The sequence below is a fragment of the Nomascus leucogenys genome, chromosome 1a, assembly GCF_006542625.1.
Source record: "Nomascus leucogenys isolate Asia chromosome 1a, Asia_NLE_v1, whole genome shotgun sequence".
In the NCBI taxonomy this organism is placed as follows: Eukaryota; Metazoa; Chordata; class Mammalia; order Primates; family Hylobatidae; genus Nomascus; species Nomascus leucogenys.
This window is the reverse complement of record NC_044381.1, coordinates 47,051,215-47,075,514: the sequence shown is the minus strand read 5'-3', so window position 1 is coordinate 47,075,514 and position 24,300 is coordinate 47,051,215.

The following is a 24,300-nucleotide window of genomic DNA, read 5'->3' as shown; positions in this document are numbered from 1 at the left end:
CACAAAGGGCAAACTAGAAAGCCCAACCCCGCAAAGGGGACTTGACTGTCTTAGACTTTGCCCTGAATGCTGTAAAAAATGATGAGGAAAAATAAAAGCCTCATATGAGAATTCCTAACCATAAGCCAGAATGGGCTTGTATTTGGAGGCCATAATTCACACTATATGAGTAGTCTTAACAAAATTTCAGGATGGAAATTTAGTAAAAAGTGGTCCTACGTTGATAAGCACCTGCAGGCAACTGATGGAAACAAACAGATCCTTTTTTGAGGATGCATGTTAAACAAAGGTTTCAGAGAATTCTGAAAGAAACATGAGCTCACAATTTAAAATTTTTTTAAAAAAATCATTAAACATACAAGAAAATTGGACACTCTGAGAGAGAGACAACAGAAAGCTAGCAAATGGTAGAATCAGATTTGTAAAAACTGCAGGCTCAAGAGACACAGACTATAAAACAAATATATTTCATACATTTAAATAAATCAGTGAAGATACTGAAATCATGGTAAAGGAACAAGAAACTATGAGTATTGATGAGGCAGACTTTTTTTTTTTTTTGAGACAGGATCTCACTCTGTTGCCCAGGCTGTGTGTGATGGCATGATCATAGCTCACTGCAGCCTCGAACTGACAGGCTCAAGTGATCCTCCTGCTTCAGCCTCCCAAGTAGCTGGGATTACAGGCACACACCACCAAACCTGGCTAATTTTTGTATCTTTCATAGGATGGGGTTTCATCATATTGCCCAGTCTGGTCTGAAACTCCTGGGCTCAAGTGATTCACCCACCTCAGCCTCCCGAAGTGCTGGGATTACAGGTGTGAACAACTGTGACTGGCCAAGGCAGATTTTTATAATAAAACCAAATAAAACTTCTATAAATAAAAATACATAGTATTACATTTTAAAACTGTCAGGTAAACAGCAAATTAAAAACAGCCAACAAGAAAATTCGTGAACTAGATGATAGATCTGAAGACATTACTCCGGAAATAGCACAAAAATAAAAAGATAAAACATACAAAAGAGAAGTTTAGACATAGAGGATATAGTATGAAGGTCTGATAAATGTTTAAGTGAAAACCCGGAAAGATAAAATAGAGAAAATTGGAGAGAGATAATATTCAAAGAGATAGTAGCTTAGAAGTTTCCTTACTTGATGAATAGCTACAATCCTTATGTTTAGGTAGCTCAAGGAACTTCAAGCTGGATTAAAATGAAATTTCATCTGAAAACATCCTAGTGAAACTGAAAATAACCAAAGACAAAGAGCTGATCTTGAAAGCAATCAGAAAAAGAAACAGCAGCCCAAGAGGAAAGAAAGGTTATCTGTAGAGGTGTGTTCACTTATATAGCTTCTCAATAGCAACAGTGGAAGCCAGAAGAAAAAGTAATAATATTCCTCAACATACTGAAGAAAAAATAATTGACAACAGACAATTAAATATAGAATTAAATATCTATTACAAGTACCTGTTGAGAATGAAGCCAAAATAAAGATATTTTTAGAAAAAACAAACAAGGCGGGACACGGTGGCTCATGCCTGTAATCCCAGCACTTTGGGAGGCCAAGGTGGGCGGATCACGAGGTCAGGAGTTTGAGACCAGCTTGGCCAACATGATGAAACCCTGTCTCTACCAAAAATACAAAAATTTGCTGGGTGTGGTGGTGCGTGCCTGTAATCTCAGGTACTCGGGAGGGTGAGGCAGGAGAATCACTTGAACCTGGGAGGCGGAGGCTGCAGTGAGCCAAGATTGTGCCATTGCACTCCAGCCTGGGCAACAAGAGCGAAACTCTATCCCAAAAAAGAAAAAAAAAAAAAAGAAAGAAAGAAAGAGAAGAAAAAACAAGCAACAGAACTGGCAAAAACCTGAGAGGGTTTACTATGACTAGCTCCCCATTAATGCCTAAGGACTATATTTCAGGAAGGAAAAAATGAGCTGAGAAGGAGTACCCAAGATACAGAAAGGAACAATGAATAAATAATACAGTGTACTTTTGGGTAAATATAGATAAACACAGACTACATAAACAAATTAAAAATCTATCCTATGAGTATATAAGATCGATATAGCAATAAAATCTTCAAATACATAGCATATAAATCAGAAGGCATGTGACCAATGTTTAAGTGCTCTAAGTTTCATATATTTTCAAAGGAAGGTAAAAATGATTAGCCTGTACTTTTTAAAGTTAATAAATATGCATGTTGATCATTTCTAATATACTGCTAACAGAATTAACATATAAAGTATGATTTTCAAATGAGAAGAGGAAAAAAGTGAAATGAGGAGGGGAAAAACAACACTATCAAGTCAAAAGGAGGCAAAACAAAGAGGAAAAGTTAAAAAGTTAAAGAAAATACAAAACTAAGTGGTAAAACTTAATCCAAATGCAATATTAAGAAAATGAATATTAGTTGAGTAAAATTTATAGTTAAAAGTCAAAAAGTGTCAGATTGGTTTGAAAGCATCAACAAATAAACATCAGTGCCACAAATTCAGATATGGATTTGTGGAGTTATAAGTTCAAATAAAAGGTCGTAGAAGGTTGAAAGTAAATGGATGGAAAAAATTATACCAGACGATACAAACTCAAGAAAACTGTTATAGCCAGATTAATACTAGACAAAAATCTATTTTAAGGCAAAAGACATTCTGGAGATCATTACAAGATGTCTAGTTTAAAAACTTCAACATTTGACTAAATTACAGAAATGGACAAATCATCCATCATAGTGGGAGATTTTCAGACTATTTCCTTAGCCATTTATAGACAAGGCAGATAAAAAATCAGTAAATGTATAGATTAAGCAGCTCTAATGGACATATATGGAATACTTCCCCCAACCAGTGGAGTACATTCAGAGGGTTTATGAAAAACTGACCTGGGTGTGAGGCATAAGGTAATTCCCAACAAAAATTATGAATGAGTGTCCTATGGACCACATTATAGAAACAGAATGGAGTTAAGCTAAAAATCTATAACAAAAAATAACTTCAAGACACACTGTGGGCCTAGATATTTAAAAATACACTTCAGACCTCCCTGAATCAAAGAAGAAAGCAATACAAAAATTAGAAAATTGTGTAAAACTAACATTTAATAAAACTGCTGTTTATGGAAATCTGTGGACAGTTGCTGTTCAATTCTAGCTGGTGCTGTGGGGGCTAAAAAATGGCAGAACTTCTGTTTTTTTTTTTCCAAAGAAATTCAGGAATCTGAGATTTTTATTGAAAAATTTTCTGGTGTTTATGACATTATGTGTGTCTCCTCACCTCCCCCCAAAACATTGGCGTGCCTGTATCCATTTGGTTTGACATTTCTAATGTGAGAAATAGGAAATCATTGAAGTTTTAATGAACTGAAGAATGACATGATCAAATTAGTTTGATTGGAAATACTCAGGTGCTAGTAATATTGTATATATTGTTATTATTTCATACCTTATATATCTTAGTTATATAAGATATACAAAATACTATACATATATTTTTATTTTTTTATTTTTGAGGCAGAGTCTCACTCTGTTGCCCAGGCTGGAGTGCAGTGGCACGATCTCAGCTCAGTGCAACCTCCACCTCTTGGGTTCAAGTGATTCTCGTGCCTCAGCCACCCGAGTAGCTGGGACTACAGGCACATGTCACCATGACTGTCCTATACATTTATTTTTAAATAAAAATAAATCTGGCTCAGTCTCTCACTGCCAAAGTATATACAGCATTTATCAGTTGATTTTGAAGTTTCCCAACATTAATCACCTTCCTTTAGGTTGCACACAATCCCTGCAGTCTTTATAAGCCCAGGAAAATGTAAAAGGTCCCCAGTCCTAAGCCTGGTGACAGCTGCGGCCATTGCTTCTTTGCATTGATCTGTGTGGCATAGTGTAAGCACCTAACAAACATTAGTTGTTGTTATTCTTGTGCCCAAGCAGTAAGATAGATTTAATAATACCAGCATCATAGTGCTGTTCGGAGGATCATCCAATACTTGGAGCAGAGACAGTGAACAGAGGCTACCGCCCTGTTTCAGTCTGTTGAATAAATGAAACTAGAAGTCAAGGGAATGGCCTGCTTAGTGGAAGGCCTGGCCTTGGAAGGCTGTTGCAGTATAAGTATCCCACATCTATGGTAGAGGAAAGGGAGACGGAAAGGAGCTGAGTAAAGGAAGAGAGATAGGGTAAGCTTCTTGAGCCTTCCTGTCACTGAGGTTTCAGGTTATGATGTCACTTCAGAGAGGACGTCCCTGATCACCCAGTTTCTTCCATGGCATGGCCTTTTCTAATGATGTGGAAAGGAAGTGTTACAACCTGACATCTTCTTGTTTATTTGTTTCCTATCATTCACTCTGCTAGAATAAAAGATAAATATCTGTTCTGTTCACTATGGAGTCTCTAGAACCTAGAGTACACACTGCACACAGTAGGCAGTCTGTAAATATTAGTTTCCTGAGCAAGTACATACTTTATAAATTTGCCTGACTTTCCTCTTATTTTTGAACATTAGGAAGAGGCTACTGAGGTCTGGATTCTGGCAAGATAGGAAATATTAGTAAAGATGACTCAGCAATTGCATTTACATCCTCTGTCTTTTCTCCAAATTCATTCAGGCCTTCAGGACCTGGACTACAGTCCAAACTTCCTTTGGAAAAAAGACTAAGAGGAATTCTTCCTGAAGTTCCTTGTCTGACTGCGGCCACTGTCTCCCTGGAGAACTGCACTCATTTCAGAAAGAAGAGAGACTTCTAGATAAAGTGAGGCGATGCTGGCTTCAAACCAAATTAAAAAAAAAAAGCTGGAGATATGCAAGTTGCTAAACCAGCCCTTCCCTCAGGCTCGAAGAGGACAATTGGTAACAACCACCTTTCTCTCATTTGGTTTTGCAGCTCAAACAAAACTGTCACCCTTGCCAAAACCCCTGAAATACAGAAATGTGGTATTAAAACAGTAATGACTGGAAAAGAGGTTCAATGGCCTCATTTCATGATGAAATTACCTATTACTCTTATTATGAATAGTGAATTCTACTGTTTATATAAGTTTTGATTTCATGTACACCTGACATTTCAAAGTGCTCCTTCCTTTATATTTCACTTTATACTTGTGACATTCTTAGATATGTTATATCCCATTTTAGAGGGTATAAAAACTGTGACTCAAAATGATTACAGGCTTTTCCCAGGATCACTTAATTACTTATCAGAAGACCAGGATTCTAGTCTTGGCTTTGCTGCTGTGTAATGTCCTGTGCTTCTGTCTGTCTGTGCTACCCGTCTCAAAGCTAACTCTTAAGAAACTGAAAGCATCTTCAAATTAGATCAAATCAGATACAGATTTAGAAAATGAGAGGAAATACTCTAGGATTCCTTGTTGAAGAAAGTCTACATGTTATGATTATCCAGGTTTGTGCTGATTATTTTTGACAACATTACATGCAATTTAAAAATTATATTTTATACAAGACATTATAGATAATAGTTTTAAGGAGATAATGATGATACTCTGTAATTATACTGTGCTTTTTATCTTTCCAAAGAACATTACAATCTATTATTTCATTTTATCCTTACAAATGGTACCTTAAATTCTCATAATATTGTATTTTTTTTAGCAGGTTATAGAATCAGGTATCTCTAAATAATGTTTGCAAACTATAACAGAAGGCCCATGCAATTGCTTAGGGTGAAAAGGAAGTTGAGTTGCCCTTAAAAATACCTGGCAGTAAACTAAAAGTGGAGAAAGAAAAATCCTCCCCATTTAAAAACTTATCTATCTAATTCCCTTGGGATTTCAGGCTCTGTTCACGATCGTGACTGTTTTGGCATCAACTAAAACTGCAAGTTGTATTCATTATAGTCAAGAGTAAAATGGCAGTGAGCTTTGGCTTTCACTGGTTGCTGGGATTAAGAACATGCTAGTAATTAGCTATAACTCATTTGCCTCAGCAATTATCCACAATTATTTATAATCTCATGGGTAATGGAACACACAATGCAGTTGGCTCATGTTGCCTTTTGGGTACTGACCTCTTGGGTGAGAGGTCATCCCAGGCATGAGAAGGGATGGGCTTTCAGCAGAGTCAGTGGGTCTGCAGACAACATGTGAAAATAATTTACTAGAGACACCATAGAGACATTGTGCACACAGGGAAATATTTTCAATTTTTTTTAGAAGTGGAAGAACAGAAATAATTTTTGACTTGTTTTTTGTTTGAAAAGAATGCCCTGGAAAACAATATGGCGGACTTTCCTTGGAGCATGCAACACAACTAAGTCTTGTGTAGAAACCACGTATCTCTTCTAGGTAGAAAACTATATGGGAGAAGGGAGTGGATTGTGGAGCACAATACCTGGACCAAGAAATCCTTGGGATGCAAGCTTGTAGTCTTAGCCCACAGCCCTTCCAGGAGCAAACATACATGTAAGCATCATGTTACTTTATTCTTTGCAGAACCCCAAAGGGAGCTTACAAAGGAAACTCTCATTCCTTCTATATTCATTAATTGGGATTCTTCTGTAAGGAAGAGCCAACCCTTCCTCCCCCATTTATTTGTTGATTCAATTATTCATTAATATCAATATACAATCCTAGACAATTGTTTTATTCTATGGGTTATGATCCAGTACTACAATTAATACTTTCTTTGCTCCAATTATGGCAGCTTGCCCATGGGGATCTCCTCCAAGTTGTGTCTTTGTCTTTTGGCATGTCCCATCCTTTCTTGAGCATTTTCTTATTTCCCGGCAGCACAAAATCTTTCAAGCTCATCTTTTAATTTTCCTGTCCCAGCCTTGGAATCAACCTCTTTTCCAAGGAACCTTGTTTCTTTTATTAGAAAATGGTATATAGGAACCAAGATCCAGACACTAGGGGTGCTCAAATTGCTATGGGATTGTCATTGCTCTGAGGCTGTCTCAGAGCTAGGAAACATGTACACACAAATACATTTATATTTCTATATCTACCTATCTGCATATATATGAATTCATACTGAGTTCAGGAGTTCATACTGATACCTCCCAATCCAGCATGCATGTTCATTCTAGCCTGTCCTTTTCTTTATCTGTAACTTCCTTCTCCAATGATGAGAAGTCTGACTCCTGTTATCTACAATATATTTACTTACCAAAGAATAAAATAAATTGTTGTAGGTTTATGCTATGTACATAACACACAGGAAACCTTTGTAGCAAAAGCCGCACTACTACTATACTCTCTGTATTCACACTACTCTCTATATTGCAATATATATTCACACTACTCTTTATATTGCAATATATATATTCACACTACTCTCTATGTTGCAAGATTTCTCAGCTCTGTTTTCTACACATATTTCACATACAACCAGCCTACAATTTTTCATCTTTCCCACTGATTCTCCCACTTGGCAGCCTCATGCCTTTCTGCACATTGAAGGCTGTGGTGTAGTCTGTGGTACTGGCCATGGCACAACTGTCTGGTATACCAGGTTGCCAATAGGAGTATTACTAACTGAAGACTGGAAGAAGCAACATCCCTTGCTACAGTTTTATCAGTGAATGCCTTACATGCTGCCCTGAACAATGAAATATTAGTTACCTTGTATCTGAAAGGGCTCAGATTTGGCAGGGGGAGGCTATCATATGGTCGTCTGTCAGATTTAACCACATGTTTATGGGAGAACTCTGTTTTCTTTCCATGATTTTCCTAAGGTACCAGACAAACCCACAGTATAACCTGGAAGTCTAGAGTGGAAGTCTACCAGACCTCTCTTGGTGAATTACTACAAATGTTGGCTAAATGTACTTCTTTAAAAACATCCCAGACAGCAGGCATGTTGGGTGCTCCCAAGGTAAGCCAGTCTTGGGTGAACTAGCTATAAGATGACTTACTTTCTATGTAAAAGGTCCATGATACCTTTTTCTCCAAACCCTCATCTCATTTGAAACTCGGAGAAGCCAGAGTCAGCAGAGGGAGGGAAGGAGGAGAAGAGAAAGAGCCAAATTAAAAAAAAAAAAAAAAAAAAAATCACAGAGAGGCTCATCACACCCCGTCCACTCCTGCAGGTTTCCAAGCTGGTTCTTGCCCAAGCTAGGGCAGGGGAGAAATTTTAAATTAGATAACAGTTTGGCACTTTACTATGGAATCTTCCTGGTATTTCATCTAGATCAGAGAAGAATGATTTGGCAAAATTTGGTTGAAAGTGTTTTGCAAATGAGAATGAGTTATATGTAGGAGGACATTTCTCCACCGTGTGTGTGTGTGTGTGTGTGTGTGTGTGTGTGTGTGTGTGTATTTTCTTCTGAAATTGGGGTGCATCTTAACACCAGTGAGTACGTTTATGGAGGTAATTTTCTTCCTTTCCCTCCCTCCTTCCATTTCTCTTTTTTTTCTTCTTGTTTTTTTCTGAATAGCTGTTATTAAAACCATATTGTATCTTATGATCAGAGCTGAGGAATTACTGCAAGTTCTATTTTTTAAAAATTTGTATACGTTTATGGGGTATAGAGAACAGTTTTGTAACAGCATAGTGGCCAAGTCAGGGCTTTTAGGGTATCCATCACCTGAATGATGTACATTATATCTGCTTAGTAATTTCTCATTATCTACCCCGCTCCCACCCTTCACCCTACCTATCCTATCATTCCACTCTCTGTGTCCATATCCACCCATTTTTATCACCCACTTATGAGTGAGAAAGTTCTATTGTTACTACACTTGATCTTAGCCAAAAGGCCAAGAAGCGATTAAAGTTCTATTGTTTAATGCAACATTGCTAGTGTGAGTTTTTCAGTGGAAGAATGCTTCTTAAGCATAAAACTGTTCCTTAATTTGTATTATGTTATCAAGCTCACAATCTCATAACAAGAAATGGACAGCTAACTTTCCCCACCTTTAGCTATCTTTGGACTTGCTTCAAGGCAGATTTAATCTTTTAGGAAGAACACTTTGTCTGTAGTGAGTATATTTTCCTTTCTCTGGATGGTTTTAGAAAGGGAAAAGAAAAAGAAGTTTATTTCTGTAGGAAAAATTGGAACCAAACTGACTATCTATTAACTTTGGCTTTTTTGGTTTTTCTTTTTAATTGTACAGTAAATGGCAGAACCAGATTAAGTTTCTCAGAATCTAAAAAAAAAAAACAACAACAATAACAACAATAACCACAACACAAGAAAATGTCCTCATTTTTGACGAGCTATATAGAAGTTTCTATTTTATGTGACTTAAAAGGGGAGAGCTGGAGAATCCTGAAAAGATGGAGTTTCTAATGGAAAGGCTGACAGACCCTTAACGAAGAGCCTGTTGCCAGGCGCCACCATAATAAATGGTGGCCAGCATCCAGGAGGGCTCACAGCTGCATGTCTGAACTTTATGAAATATCCAGCTAGAGTTTGCAGGCCCTGGCCAGCTTGTAATTCATTACTGGCTGACACATTCCAGTTCGTAATTAGTGTAGTGCTAATATGATCCTCATTTTTTAATTTTTTCCTGTAAAACTGGACTGTTTCAAAAGACAAAGCTGTACTTCACTTGGCAATCAGGAAATCCACACGGTTGGATTCTCCAGGCACTCACGTGTGGCTGGAATCTATAGAAAAGGGAAGTAGGTTCAGCTTTCTTCTGTTTCTCTGTGAAGCAGTCTATAGATCCCCAGATTTTATTTCAGCATATATTGTCAGTATCTCCCCTCAGAAAATCTTGTTTTTCTTTTGGCCTGCTAATGCATAGAAAATGGATCACCACTCCCCCTTGATCTCACTCCTCATGGACAAGTGTATATAGATGCAGCCTGTCAAATGGAATGAGCAGGATGTGCACAGATCTTACGTTTCCATAATGGATCTGCAACTTGCATGTTTCACATTTGTTATAATTTCCTGAAGTTGCTCTGATGGATTTGTAGTGTGGGCACTTGGCCAAGGTGAAATTACATTTCCCAGAATTCTCTACCTGCATGGTTCCAGGTTGGCTTGCACCACAAGAAGTGAGAGGTAGAAGTGACATTCGGGGGTGCAGGAGCACCTTGTTGGTAGCTTCTCCAATTCCTGGGCCAAGTGTAGATTTTGCTCTGTGATGAGAAAGGTGCCAGAATCGCATCCTTTAATTGGATGTTTGGAGAAACCAATATGGATTTCAGTCCATCCTCGTGGGTTCAAACTCATTGCCACGGGCTCCACTTTTGTCCCACTCTCCCCCACTTCAATTCTGTCTTTCTTTCCCAGCTGCCTGCCCTGCTGACTTTAGGGCCAACACAGACACAACAGCCTTACAGCCTTACACAGACTGTTTAATCATCACCTATCATTGTGTAAGGTCAAATTCTCATAACAAATCCCTTATTTTACATCACTGTAGTGTTTCTCTCCTCTAACCTCACTCTGCCTGATACAGTTACATAGCCCTTCACAACCTTACCCTACAACAGTGCCCAGGAAGTATGCAATCAATTTCTGTTACTGAGGCAGAACGGGTATCTTTATTCTCCTTTTATAGCTGAGAAAACTGTGGACAAAGGGATTCAGTGACTTGACCCAGCCAGTAAATACCAGAGATAGGATTTGAATCAGATCTTCTGAGACCACACCCAGTATACCTGAGTGGGTACCATATGTAAACTGAAATCAAAAGAAGTAACATGTGAAGAGGTACTCAACATTCCCAGTAATCAGGATCACACAAATATGAGATGCCATTTTTTTTTACCCATCTGGCTGCAAAAGTTTGTAATGGTAGATATGAGAAAGAATCTTCTCATGAGAAGAGGAAATACTTACGAACTACTGGCATTAACTGTGGTAGTCACTTGGGACAATTTGATATTTGCTAAAATTTAAAGAATTCATCTCCATGACCCAGCATGTTCCTTATGCACGATTTACTTCAGCATACACTTCCATGTGTGCGCAAGGAGGCATTTTTAAAGATGCTCAGTAGAATAAAATGATGCACATTAGCCTGATGAAAAGATGATTATGCATTCATACTCCAGAACAAGGTAGTCCTGTCTACACTCAGGTGGAAACCACTTCATGAGTATTGTGACATAAACAAGAAGCAAATTACAGAATTGTATGTTTAAGGAGTACAATTCATGTGAAAACACACAAATTAAACAGGGCTTTATGTTTTCCGTGAGCAAATATATGTAAGTAAAAGTATTTTTTAAAAAGTTGGCAAGCTAATCATGATTAGAAGACAGAGGGAGGAAGCTGTGATAAGGAGTGATAAAGCTGGGTTTAATTTATTATGTTTTTTTCTTTTATAAAGAAAATGTATTTATTACCTATGTAATTAATTTTTTGGCTCCAAAAATAAAGGTGACATGTAAGAAAGATGAGTTATAGGCCTCACTGAGTACTAAAAGAGGAATGGTATGTTTGAATTAATTTCGTTAACACTTTCATTTTATAGAGAGGGAAATTGGTACCCAGAGGCAGGAAATGATTGGCTGAAGGCAGAATCCAGTAAAAATTTGAAATCAGGAGTGCCTCAGAAAAATTGGTAATAGAATTTCTGAAATAATCTCTGAAAATACTTTGATGAAATCAGAGTGTATTTCAGAGCACCATTGTGGGGACCCCCTGAATAAACATGATCCAGTTTCAGGGGCTGTGATTTAGCTAGTTGACAATGTTGCCCAGGGACCCTGTTAAGATCACACAACACCTTACTATCATCTTTGATTCTTATAGTCTATTGCTAATTCTATATGTTTTTCTAACATCTTCAACTTTGTTGCCTCAGTAAATTCATTTTCTCTGTAGCAAGTTCAAAAATACTTTGACCTTTGTCCTTCCTCAAGGTGGGCCATTTTTGCGATATTTACCTAAAGGACAGAAAACTCAGAGGCAGTTCCCTACAAAGCCGTTCTTTAAACCAACAGAAATATGTTGGTGGTAAATTTTTGGTGGTAAATTCTGAGTTTATTTTTCTGATGACCCAGGATAGAGGGAACTGGGTTCTGCTTCTACGAATACACAGTACGATCACGTGCTGCATAACAACGTTTTGGTTGATGACAAACCACATATACCATGGTGGTCCCATAAGATAAAGAAGCTGAAAAATTCATCTTGCCTAGTGACGTCGTAGCTGTCAAAACATAGACAATGCATGAGTCATATGTTTGTAGTGATGCTGGTGTAAAGAAACCTACTGCACTGCCAGTCATATAAAAGTATAGCATATACAATTATGAATAGTGTATAATATTTAATAATGACAATAAGCAACTCTATTACTGTTTTTCTACTATACTTTTTAGCATTTTAGAGTGTACCCCTTCTACTTAGACACACACAGACACACACACATATGTGTATGTATGTAAAGTTAACTGTAAAACAGTCTTAGGCTGATTCTTCAGAAGGTATCCAGAAGAAGGCATGGTTACCATGGGAGATGATGGCTCCTTGAAAATCTTTCAAAGGACAGGATGAGGAAGTGACAGAGAGTGATACTGATGATCCTGATGCTGTGTAGCCTAGGCTATTGTGTGTGCATATGTCTTAGTTTGTAACAAAAAATTTAATAAGAAAAAACATTTTTAAATAGAAAAACACATAGAATAAGGACATAAGGAGAGAAAATATTTCTGTGTAGCTATACAATGTGTAAGAATTTTAAGCTAAGTCGTTACTATAAGAGTCAAAAAGTTAAAAAACTTAAAAAGTTTATAAAGTAAAAACGCTATAGTAAGCTAAGGTTAATTTATTATTGAATAAAAAAATATATATTTTTATAAATCTAGTGTCACTTAAGAGTCCAGTGTTGATAAAGCCTACAATAGCGTAGTCATGCCCTAGGACTTCACATTCACTCACCACTGACTCACCGACTCACCCAGAGCAACTTCCAGTCCTGCAAGCTCCATGCATAGTAAGTTCCCCATACAGGTGTACCATGTTTCATCTTTTGTATCATATTTTAATTGTACCTTCTCTATGTTTAGATTTGTTTAGAGACACAAATATGATGTGTTACAATTGCATATGGTATTCAGGATGGTAACAGGCTGTTCCAACTTACAGCCTAGGTGCAATAGACTACACCATACAGCCTGGGTTTGTAGTAGGCAATACAATTTAGGTTTGTATAAGTACACTCTAAGATGTTTGCACAACAACAAAAATGCCTAATGCAACCCTCAGAAAGTACTCCTATTGCTTAGCAAGACATAACTGTAGCTGCACTTGGCCTTCTCAAGGTTGGGAAAAAAACCAACCATAAAGCAGCCTGACAGATAGGAGTCTCTTTGGCCGATAGCCTAACTGCAGTCTGTTTGTAGAGTTCTGCTTGATGCATAGAATTGACGAGTGCCCTGACTTGTATCCATTATTTAAGTCCTATATGTGTCATCCCCAGCTCTAAAGATCTTCTCTGAATCGCTGACCCTCACTCTCTACCTTAGGTGCTCTCCCTCCAGATCACCTGGGCTCACCCAATTTGTGTTGGAAGAATCTACTCTGTGTTTTTCTCTTTCACAGTATTGTGAGCAGAGGGAGAGCTGCTGGGTGCTTGCGGGGACCAAGCTCAGAGGCAGGGGACCTCCCTGTGACCTCCTTCCCTCTAGGCCTCAGGCTCTATCGTTGCCTTTACCAGAACATCTTTTTCATCATAGTTACAGCAACCACCACACAGTATGGTACCTGAACATTGCTGAAAAGATGCAACTTATGGAGATGTTACTCAGCCAGAACAATGTCTTTCCTTGTTGCCCCCTTACCTTTCTTAGCTCTGTGTCCACCAGCATCCTTTGCCTCTTGGACAGCAAGCTCTTTCCAGGGCCACTGTTTCCTCCTCTGCTATTCTTTTCTCACGGAGAGTGAAAGCTCTCGTGGTTGCTTCCAGAGCAATTCTGTTCCTCTCCTTTGGGGCTGAGCTCTTCTCCTCAATCCTGGTTCCATGATGCAGAAGAGGCACTCGAGAAATCGCAACTGCCTACAGCTCTCACAAAATGTTTTATTCCATTAAATGTGTTCATAAGTTTCACCTTTCTCCAAGCAAAAAATAAACACTTTTTTTTTCTGTACTCTGATATCTGGAGGTGTAGTATTATATTACATCCCTTTTCCATCCTCTGCAATGTAAAGGGTGGGCGAGATCATGGCCTCATCTCTATGCCAAGTCTCAAATGAATCAGAATCCAAGGCTGTCCAGCATCCAGTCTCCTCCAAGGCTTACTCTCTTTAGGTTAACATTTCTGAGCTCTGGATCAATAAGTATCAACACATGCCACATATGTTACTCATATTCTTCAACGTACTGAAAAGAAAAATACCCAAGCCTACTGTGTTACTGGAACTGAAGTAAACATCGGCAACAAGTATGGAAAGGCTGACTTGCTGGTTTAATATTTTCCCATTTCAACCTCTTAAGTGCATCATGTGAATCACCTAACACCAAAATATTGTGCTACCCAAGCTCTATAAGGTCTTTTTTGTTACTTATACGGTGAATTTTGCCTTCAGTTTTATGTTTTGTGTGATCGTGTGTTTGTGTGATTTTTTGAAATGTTAAGGGTTCTGTTGCTTAATTCTTGGACCAATTTATTGGAAATCCCGGAGCGGGGGAGGGGGGCTCAGTGATCTGTGTTTTAATAAGCCTTCCAGGTGATCCTGATGTCCTCTCAAGTTTGAGAACTACTGTCTTCAGCCCTTTCCTGGGTAGAAGCCCTCCTGCTTTGAGTTCATTAAACACGGGGCTCCCCCCTCAGCCCCATCACCTTGCCTGGGAGGGGACCCATCTCTGGAAGGACATTTGCATTTCACCTCTGGGCATGGGCTCAAGACCTACTACCTCTTCCCCAAAACCCCCAAGCCTTTGTCCTATATTAGTTTAGAGCTTTGATTATACCTTTATTGTCAGATCTATTTTATTTATTTACTTTTATTTTTTGGTGGCCATTGATCCTTCAGTGGGCTAACTAACCCAGGCTGGAAGCAAACATAATTTGGGAAAGTCCAAGTTTATCAAATGTATCACAGAATCTGTTTTTGAGCTAAAATGAAACTACGGCTATAATTCACCAAAGTTAGTGTTCTGTCCTGAGGTTATTGCAAACCAAGTCGCCTGCCAGATTTCTTCAAAAATCTTGGGTTGTTAGAAATCGAATTTCATGCGTTCCCACCTTAGGGGTTGGTGGAAGCCAGGTAGGGGCCTCAGATTAATGTCAGAATGTCCACTTCCATCTATGATTATGACAGTGTTGTTGCTGCCCTTGCTGGAAAAATCTCGTTGTTAGCTACATCTCTCCAGAGCCAGATGGAAGACTGCTTTGGTATGTGAGAAAGTTCTCAAAGGAGAAGGCAGAGACCCTTCTGATGACTTGAATGAGCTCTGCTGTTTTCCCTATCACTTCCTATCCCTTTCCTTTCACTTCTAAATCTGTTGTGCCTTTTCCTCTTTTGCTGGTTGATCCCTTTTGGCTCACCCTTTAGAGATGGGCTTCGGAGTTCCTCACTTCTGTCCTGTCTTCATTCTCCACTCTAGGAATGTACCTTCGTTCCCACATCTATGCCTCTGGACCTGAAGGTTCCACGCCCTGCTGGTCTATTACCACTGGGCCAACTAATCAGAGAAGAGATGAGGGCTTCCACCAGCCCCTAAGGTGAGAATGCGTGAAATTCGATTTCCAACAACCCAAGATTTTTGAAGAAATCTGGCAGGTGACTTGGTTTGCAATAATCTCAGGACAGAACACTAACTTTAGGGAATTATGGCCATGGTTTACATTTTAGCTCAAAAACAGATTCTGTGAAATACATTTGATAAAATTGGACATTCCCAAATTATGTTTGCTTCCTTGATTTCACTAAGTGGAGCCCTTGTTTTCAAGTCCCAGCTCTTCTTCTTCTCATTGTCCATTTTATACACATTGGCACGCCTTCAACTACTCTTCTCCTCTTGCTGTGTGTCTGCCAGTCAGTCAATTATACATAGTTTATCCCCAGTGCACATCATATCTCTGCCCTCTTGCCACTGCTTGGCCTCAAGCTTTGGGCAATTCTTGTTTATGTTATTACAATAACCTTTCAGCTGTTCTCTGTCTCTCTAATCTCTTACAGAATTAGCGTGCTCTACATACCACCACAAATGATCATCTTTCTAAAACGCAGATCAGATATTTCTTTCTCCTTGTTGAAACATACCATGGCTTCCTATGGCCCTATAAGGGAATAAAGTCCCAAATCCTTAGCAGGTGCTCAAAGTTGCCACGATGAGGCTGCTCAACCTGCCTTCATGCCATCGTGGCACATAACCTCCATGAAGTAGCCTGTTCCCTGAGCTGTTGCACATTTGTATCTGCCTATTTCTTTTCTTATGTTATTCCCTGCACATTAACCCAGGCCACTCTTCTGCTTGTCAAAACTCTGCTCATTCATTAAAGTTTACCTTAAAATATTATTCACAATATTGTATTCACAGGGACACAATATGTGTCCCTTTCTCTGTTACAGTAAATTATTCCATCTGTTGAACTTCCCACTGAATTTGGATACACTGTGATCGCATTCATTTAATCTTACTTTTCTATGAGTTTGTCTTTTTTAATAGATTGTTCATCTCTGGGTAGCTTAGGTATCACTTTGTCCCCTAACTGCTTTGGATATTTCTGCATCCACTCTTAGGTTGGTGGAAGTCTGAGGCCCTCTCTAGATTTCTGCTGAATATGGGGAATGTAAGCGTGTGTGTGTGTGTGTGTGTGTGTGTGTGTGTGTGTGTGTGTGTAACATGGGGGGCCACGTTCTCCTGACTTTCTCTGCTTACCTGACTTTGTTCACTTGTTGGGTTTGATGGCATCATTTTGTTCCCAATAAGAAACATCTTTGCTTCCATAATGAGGAATGTACTTATTTCTCACACTGAGGTCTCATGAGTTTGATAGACTTTCTAGAAAAAGAAAATTGTTGGGTAGAGCAGTCATGGGGTGACCACATCACTGAGTTCCCAGCCTTCCACCAGCAGGAGCTCTGCTGCTTCCTTCCCCGTCTCTCCCTCCCAGCTTCACTTCCCTCCCCTCGCAGGTGGTCTGGGACCTGCAGTTGGTGTCCTTTCAACGTTCAGAACAACTTCCCTTCTCGTTAGCCTGGGTGCAGGAGGAGCCTGTGACACTCACAAGGCTTACCTTTTCCAAGACTCTGATAAAAGAATTTTACTTAACACAGTTGCTTCTTAAAGGAAATCCTGGTGTCAGCTGTGAAGATCCTCACATTGTCTCTTTCTCAGAGCAGCACATGTATATTCTCACATTTTTGGTATAATGTTGCCAAAGACATTCAGAAAACAAGTAATTGGCTGCCTGCCACTGAATGCTTTTCTCTTTAGATAGGGAACCCCAGGATAGGTAGAAGTTGATGGGGCCTGATGTGGACTCTCCAGAGGGTCTTTGGGAAATGATACAGATCTAACTGCAGAGGCAAGTGTCCAGTGCCATGGAATGAAGGGCCTAAAGGTGGTGTGGTGGCGACAGTGTGTCTGAGGTCCCCGGCACCACTGGGCATGTCCTATGACTGTTGCTCCTGTGGCTGGATCATGGCTGTTCTCCGCCTTCCTGGGTTCCTTCCAAGGCTTGATCTCTAGTTGTCTCACACATTTCCCAAGCTTGCCTCTATTTGTCTCATAAGTTCTTTCTTTCGGTGCCCCTTTTTGTTGTTTGCCACCGGAAGTCCAGACTGGTACAAAAGCTTTGCATATGGTTTATGCTGAAAAATATCTTTAGAGGAATCTAGTGAATGCTTAAAATTACCAAAATTATAAATTATAATTTTTTTTTATCATTTGGGTAGTATGAACTTGACCAATATTATCCCATGTTTTTCCTCCGTCCCTATGTTTAATCCAACTATTTCCATGTTTTAGTCTCTGTGAATTTAAGGCTAATTTTTTTTTTTTTTTTTTGAGACAGCGTTTTGCACTGTTGCCCGGGCTGGAGTGTAATGGCACAATCTTGGCTCACTGCAACCTCTGCCTCCCGGGTTCAAGCAATTCTCCTGCCTCAGCCTCCTGAGTAGCTGGGATTACAGGCTCCCACCACCAAGCCTGGCTAATTTTTTGTATTTTTTTTCGTAGAGAGGGGGTTTCACTATGTTGGCCAGGCTGGTCTCGAACTCCTGACTTTGTGATCCACCCACCTCAGCCTCCCAAAGTGCTGGGATTACAGGCGTGAGCCACCGCACCTGGCATTTTTTTTTTTTTTTTTTTTGAGACAGAGTTTTGCTCTTGTTGCCCAGGCTGGAGTGTAATGGCACGATCTTGGCTCACTGCAATCTCCACCTCCCAGATTCAAGCGATTCTCCTGCCTCAGCCTCCCAAGTAGCTGGGATTACAGGCATCTGCCATCACACTTGGCTAATTTTTGTATTTTTGGTTGAGATGGGGTTTCACCATGTTGGTCAGGCTGGTCTCAAACTCCTGACCTCAGGTAATCCACCTGTCTCGGCCTCCCAAAGTGCTAGGATTACAGGTGTGAGTACATTTTTTTACTAGACTATAAAAGCTTAATTTTTATTGAACTCTCAGAGAGCTTAAAATGTCTAGATGTTATTGGTTCTGAGTATACACCAATTCCTGCTTTTGTGGTTAACTCTAAGTGACGTGCTTGGGGAATGGATTTAGCCTGTTTTCTTGGATGAAAAGTAAGTGCTTCTAGACAAAGCATTGTAAAGAAAGTCCCAAAGTCATTTGCAGTTGTTAGTCATCTAATTCCTTTATAAGTTCCTCATTTTGGTAGGCTTGGACCGCATGCCATCCACAGCTGTTGAAGGGAGTGTCTGTGGGCAAAAAATAGCTCAAAACCTTTGAATTTAGAATTTTATTTAAGTGGTGCTTATAGCAAGAGTTTTGAAACAGTGCTCTGCAGAGCCAGGCTGGGGGTCTTACAGGAGATGTGCATGGAGAAATGACAAGGCCAACATCTCTTCATGCATGACAGCATCTCTCTCTCTTTTTCTATTTAAGTATTACATTTTCACACAAACCAATGGGCCCCTGTTGAACCTAGCAAAAACTGGACCACTACCCCTTCCACGTACACCTAGGAAAAAAATGTACATATGCACATAGAGAAATTTTTGCATGCAACTTAGGATGTTCACGGACCCTCTGAAGATCTTCGTAGACTTTCATTCCATAGGTTCCAAGATTGAGGAATTTTTAAAAAGCTTTCTTAGTTGAAAGCTGCTTTGACTCAAGAAGGAAGAAGTTGAAGGAAAGCCTCTGTTCTATCTATATTCCTATGCCTTCAGGTTCTCTCAGTATCTTCATATCTGGTTAGTTTTCAAGAACTGCCTTTTCATGGCCCTCTGAAAATAGATTCCATTTGCACAATAAAGGTCTGTGTGATGAAGCTTTGCTCTTGGATAAACCCAGGCTACCTATTGGCTTTGTGTTCAGAAGATCATTTACTAAGACAAGTTTGTTTTTTTTTTTTTTTTTTTTTTTTTTTGAGACGGAGTCTCGCTCTGTCACCCAGGCTGGAGTGCGGTGGCGCAATCTCGGCTCACTGCAAGCTCCGCCTCCCGGGTTCACGCCATTCTCCTGCCTCAGCCTCTCCGAGTAGCTGGGACTACAGGCGCCTGCCACCACGCCCGGCTAGTTTTTTTTGTATTTTTAGTAGAGACGGGGTTTCACCGTGGTCTCGATCTCCTGACCTCGTGATCCGCCCGCCTCGGCCTCCCAAAGTGCTGGGATTACAAGCGTGAGCCACCGCGCCCGGCCGACAAGTTTGTTTCTCTGCAGAGTATGTCTTTGCATGCTTTTGTGCTGAAGATGACTCCAAGTTTCATAGGAACAGGCTGATGTAAGGAGTTCATGGTCTGGAAGGCATCTTCAGGACCCCAGGGACCCAATGGGGCCTAGATCAATAATAGAGAAAAGGCAAGAGAATGCTGAGAGCCAGGTATGGGGCAAGAAGAAAAGAAGCATAGGGAAATGAAAAAGGAAGGAAGGAGAACTTGGTGAGGGTCAGAAACTAGCTGACACATTTTTCCTTCCCTAGAACTGCTCAACTATTGCTCCTTTTGCCCGAATCTTTTATTTCCCTATTTACGGAACTGACCCCCTCACACTCTTTGGGTCTTAGATGAAATATCACCTCCTTTAATTTACCCCTAATATAAGTAGGTTTCCTCTGTTTGTTCTTTTTCATAGCATATCAAATACCCCGTTTATAGCATGTATCACAATTTAATATTGTATATATGTTTGTGTGTGTGTGTAAATTTGTATATATGTGTGTATGCATAATTTTATACAACACACATATACACACATATATACATAACATTACATATATATCAGTGTGTATTCTTTCTTAATTATTGGCTATCCCTGTCTTTTAGTATAAGCCACAGTAAGGGCAGGGACTTATGTCTCTTTTGTGCATGATATAGAGTACAGTTGTTTACCCAAAATAATTATTGAGTAAGTGAATGAATAAATGGATCATTGGAAGCTTTTTGGGGGGTCTTGTTTTGTCACCCAGGCTAGAGTGCACTGGCGTGATCATAGCTCATTGCAGCCTCAAACTCCTGGGCTTAAGCGATCCTCTCACTTCAGCCTCCTGAGTAGTTGGGACTATAGGAGTTCGCTACCATGCCTATTTTTTTTTTTTTTTTGAAGATGAAATCTTGCTATGTTTCCCAGGCTGGTCTTAAACTCCTGGCCTCAAGAGGTCCTCTCACCGATGGCCTCCTCGAGCACTGGGATTACAGGTATGAGCCACCACACCTGGATTTCACTGGAAGTTTTAATGCCAGGGAGATGCCTGAAGTATGGTTCTCTCTGAACTGTGGAAAGAGCCATGCTACCCAGTGGCTTAAAGATGGATGACTTAGACTCGGGGAATTCATTGGATAAAATAAGAGAATGTGGACTTTTCCCAAAAGGACACAATTCGGAAAAATCTAAACTCAGAAATTGCTTTGCTCTGGATTTCGGTGTGAAAACCCCAAAGTGAGGACCACCACAAACTAGATCTAGCTGGGCCCTGTTGACACTCTGAGCTTCCATTGCTAGCTTGGAAGGTGCTGTGCCCCTGAGAAGGAATGCAAGGGAGTGGGCTGAGAGCAACGCCACTTTCTGGAGTCCAGAATGTTAAGGCAGCAGAGCCTAACACATCTCATAAGGACAGTGGAAATAGTAGGGAAGGTGACCAGCCTTGCCTTCTTTTGGTTTCACAAAGAGTGATCTCCAAGTTTATGTGTAGCCCATGGCATTGACACCTCAGGAGAAGCACTGTTGAGGGTGAGCAAGAACTGCTCAGAAAGTGGGCAGTTTCTGTCTTCTCTGACATTTGCTGATAAGTCTCAAATCTTTAGCCCTGTGGATACCAACAGATACTTTAAAAAGCAAGCATTCAAGGAAGACATTCTGCACTGCAAACTGGAACTGGAAATCTTCCCCTTCCTAGACTTAACCCAGGGTAAAAAGAAGATATCTGCTGGAAAAGCAGATATTTCCTCTGGAAAGATGTCCTAAATGGAAATGGAAGAACTGAATTCATTATATTTAGAAGTTTTCTCATTTTATAGTATCTATCTCTAAGTGTATTAGCTTTCTTATAAACAATGATAAAGATAACGTATAAAAGGCATGAGCATTACATTTTCTTAGTTTGGGTTCTCATGAGTTGAATTTTCTTGATGAATTAAAGGAAAAATAATTCTCTCAACTTGCCTGGTTTGCCTGAATTATTCTAGAGAGTGGTTTAAGTTTCCACTTCACTTCATGTTCTGCAGATGTGGTACTGGCAAATCCTGTATACATTCTCTGCAGTAAAAACTCTATGAATGTTCGGCAATTGAACTTAAGGAGTCAGAAACTTGGTTTTGAGTCCAGGCCTGTCACTTACTACGTGGATGACCTTGGAGAAGTGACTCAGTAACTGGCCATTTGTGACTAAGAATGAAAGCATTGGTTTAGATGGTCTCCAAGCTCCAATTATAAGATCAAGTGATATTCTTTGTGAACCCGGGAATTTATGTTGACATCCTTTTTCTCCTGTAAATTAAAGAAGAGGAGGCTGACCAGTGAACATAAGTGATGTTCCTTCTCCGATTTATCCCACAAATTAGCACGGATCTTACCTCTCACTTGTCCCTACCCTTCCCGGGGAGGACCAAGATATGTCCCTCAGTGGGTTTCACCTATCCTGATACAACATAAGGAAAGGAGTGGGGGCTTATGTATTCTTGTTGAACAAACCAAACTTATAGGAAATGTCAAAATCCTGGACTTCACTTCAGCCTACAGTCAAAGAATGTGCTAAGGAGATGAAATAGACCACTCCACCTAAGAGAGAAGCCATCCAATCCCTCGCAAACTGAAGTGAAGTCACTTATAGCATTGTTTCACAGTTTAACAATGTGGGAGTTAAAGCCAAATTTTTATGAAGAACAGATGGGCCCACAGCCCACAGAAAGGGAAAAAACTGCTCCAAAATAGGCTTGCTGAATATTATTATCTCTAAATATAAGCAGGGAGAAAATTCATTCTGCTTAAAACATACTACAAATGTCTTATGATATTTTTAGTATTTTTAATTAATACATTTTGTAAAGATGGAATCTTGCTATGTTGCCCAGGCTGGTCTCAAACTTCTGGGCTCATGTTACCCTCCTGCCTCAGCCTCCCAAGTAGCTGGAACTACAGGTGTACAGTACCATGCTCGGCTGTCTTAGGGTCTTTTTAGTTCATTATCATTCCTCTAGCACATAGATAAATGAGCTGCAAACCATGTAATACTGCCCATTCTATTACATTTAGCATTATTTTCATTAGCAAATTTAACTCTCTTTTATAAAGTATTTTATCCAAAGACATTGTCTTTGAGAGATATATTGAGAATCTAAGTACAGCCCGGGAAATGTGGACCAAGGTCGGCTTTTCTAATCTATTGGATGGGTGAGTAACAAGTGGTTTGGAAACCAGGAACTTCCCCTTGCTTCTCCCAAGTATTTTGTTGTCCTTTCTGTTACAGATTCCCGAAATTTCTTTCCCAATGACTTTCTTTCATTTTATAACTAAAATGAGATATAAGAGACAAATGCTTCTACAGATGTAGCACCTTGGCTAAAGTTCTTACTAAAGTGTAAATGATTGATAGAAAAATTTTCCTCAAAGAGTGAATTTCAGTGGGGGTAGCTGGGGTAGGTCATGTAAAGAAGGTACAGACTTGCCTTCAAGGAGCATATCTACAACAAAAATAATTTCTTATGTCAGTTTACTCTGCATTTTTTACAACACAACATATGCTGTATTTCAGGTCTGTCAACCTCTAAATGTCCAGTTGCACATAAAGCTCACTCTCATGCAATCCAAATGATCTCATCCAGAGAAGCTCCACATTGCACTCAGTTAGCTGCATCATTAGGAGATCATGCAAAAGTCAGAGGTGGCCAGAGTCAAGAGCCAGGTTTCATTATAATTCTCGAGTGGTCATGGATAGCTGGAGCCTTTGAAATGGACATGGATTATTTATGGATAGAAAGCATTTAGAGGATAAGGTCTCCGGAATGAAAATCCAAGAGGAGAAATAAATGGGGAGTGCATCCCAGGGAGATGAATAATATTTCCTAAAGTGTGTTTGTTTCCAGGCAGATTCCTTTATTTTTACTGCTTATAGAGGTAGTCTTTGTGAGAAATTTCAGACCTGAAGAAAGGGCTGGTGGAATGAAGTCTGCTTTGTGAAGTGCTCATCTTTGGTATCTGCATGCATGGGGAGGGGGCTGGGTGGCTTCTCTAGGGGGCTGTATTTTTTTTTTTTTTTTTAGATGGAGTCTCACTCTGTTGCCCAGGCTGAAGTGCAGTGGCGCAGTCTCGGCTCACTGCAACCCCCACCTCCCAGGTTCAAGCAATTCGCCTACCTCAGCCTCCCAAGTAGCTGGGACTACAGATGCGTGCCACCACACCCGGCTAATTTTTGTGTTTTTAGTAGAGACAGGGTTTCACTATGTTGGCCAGGCTGGTCTTGAACTCACCTCAAGTGATCCACCAGCCTCGGGCTCCCAAAGTGCTGGGATTACAGGCGTGAGCCACTGCACCCGGCCTGGCGGGCTGTGTTCATATATTTGCCTTCTTTTTCCTTCTCCAACCCTTCTAGAAGCTTTTCTTCCAGCAAGTATTTCCTTAAACACCGATTATATACCTGCAACGATACTAAGCAAAGGAGGTACAGCAATAAGCAAACGATCCACAGTCCTGCTGGAGACACAAGGACGAAGCAAATGACCACCAACAACTCGCCGATTTTACTTGGAATAAAAATGTTAGGAAGGAGAAGGACACAGCAGTGAACGTTTCAGCCACTTGGTCTGA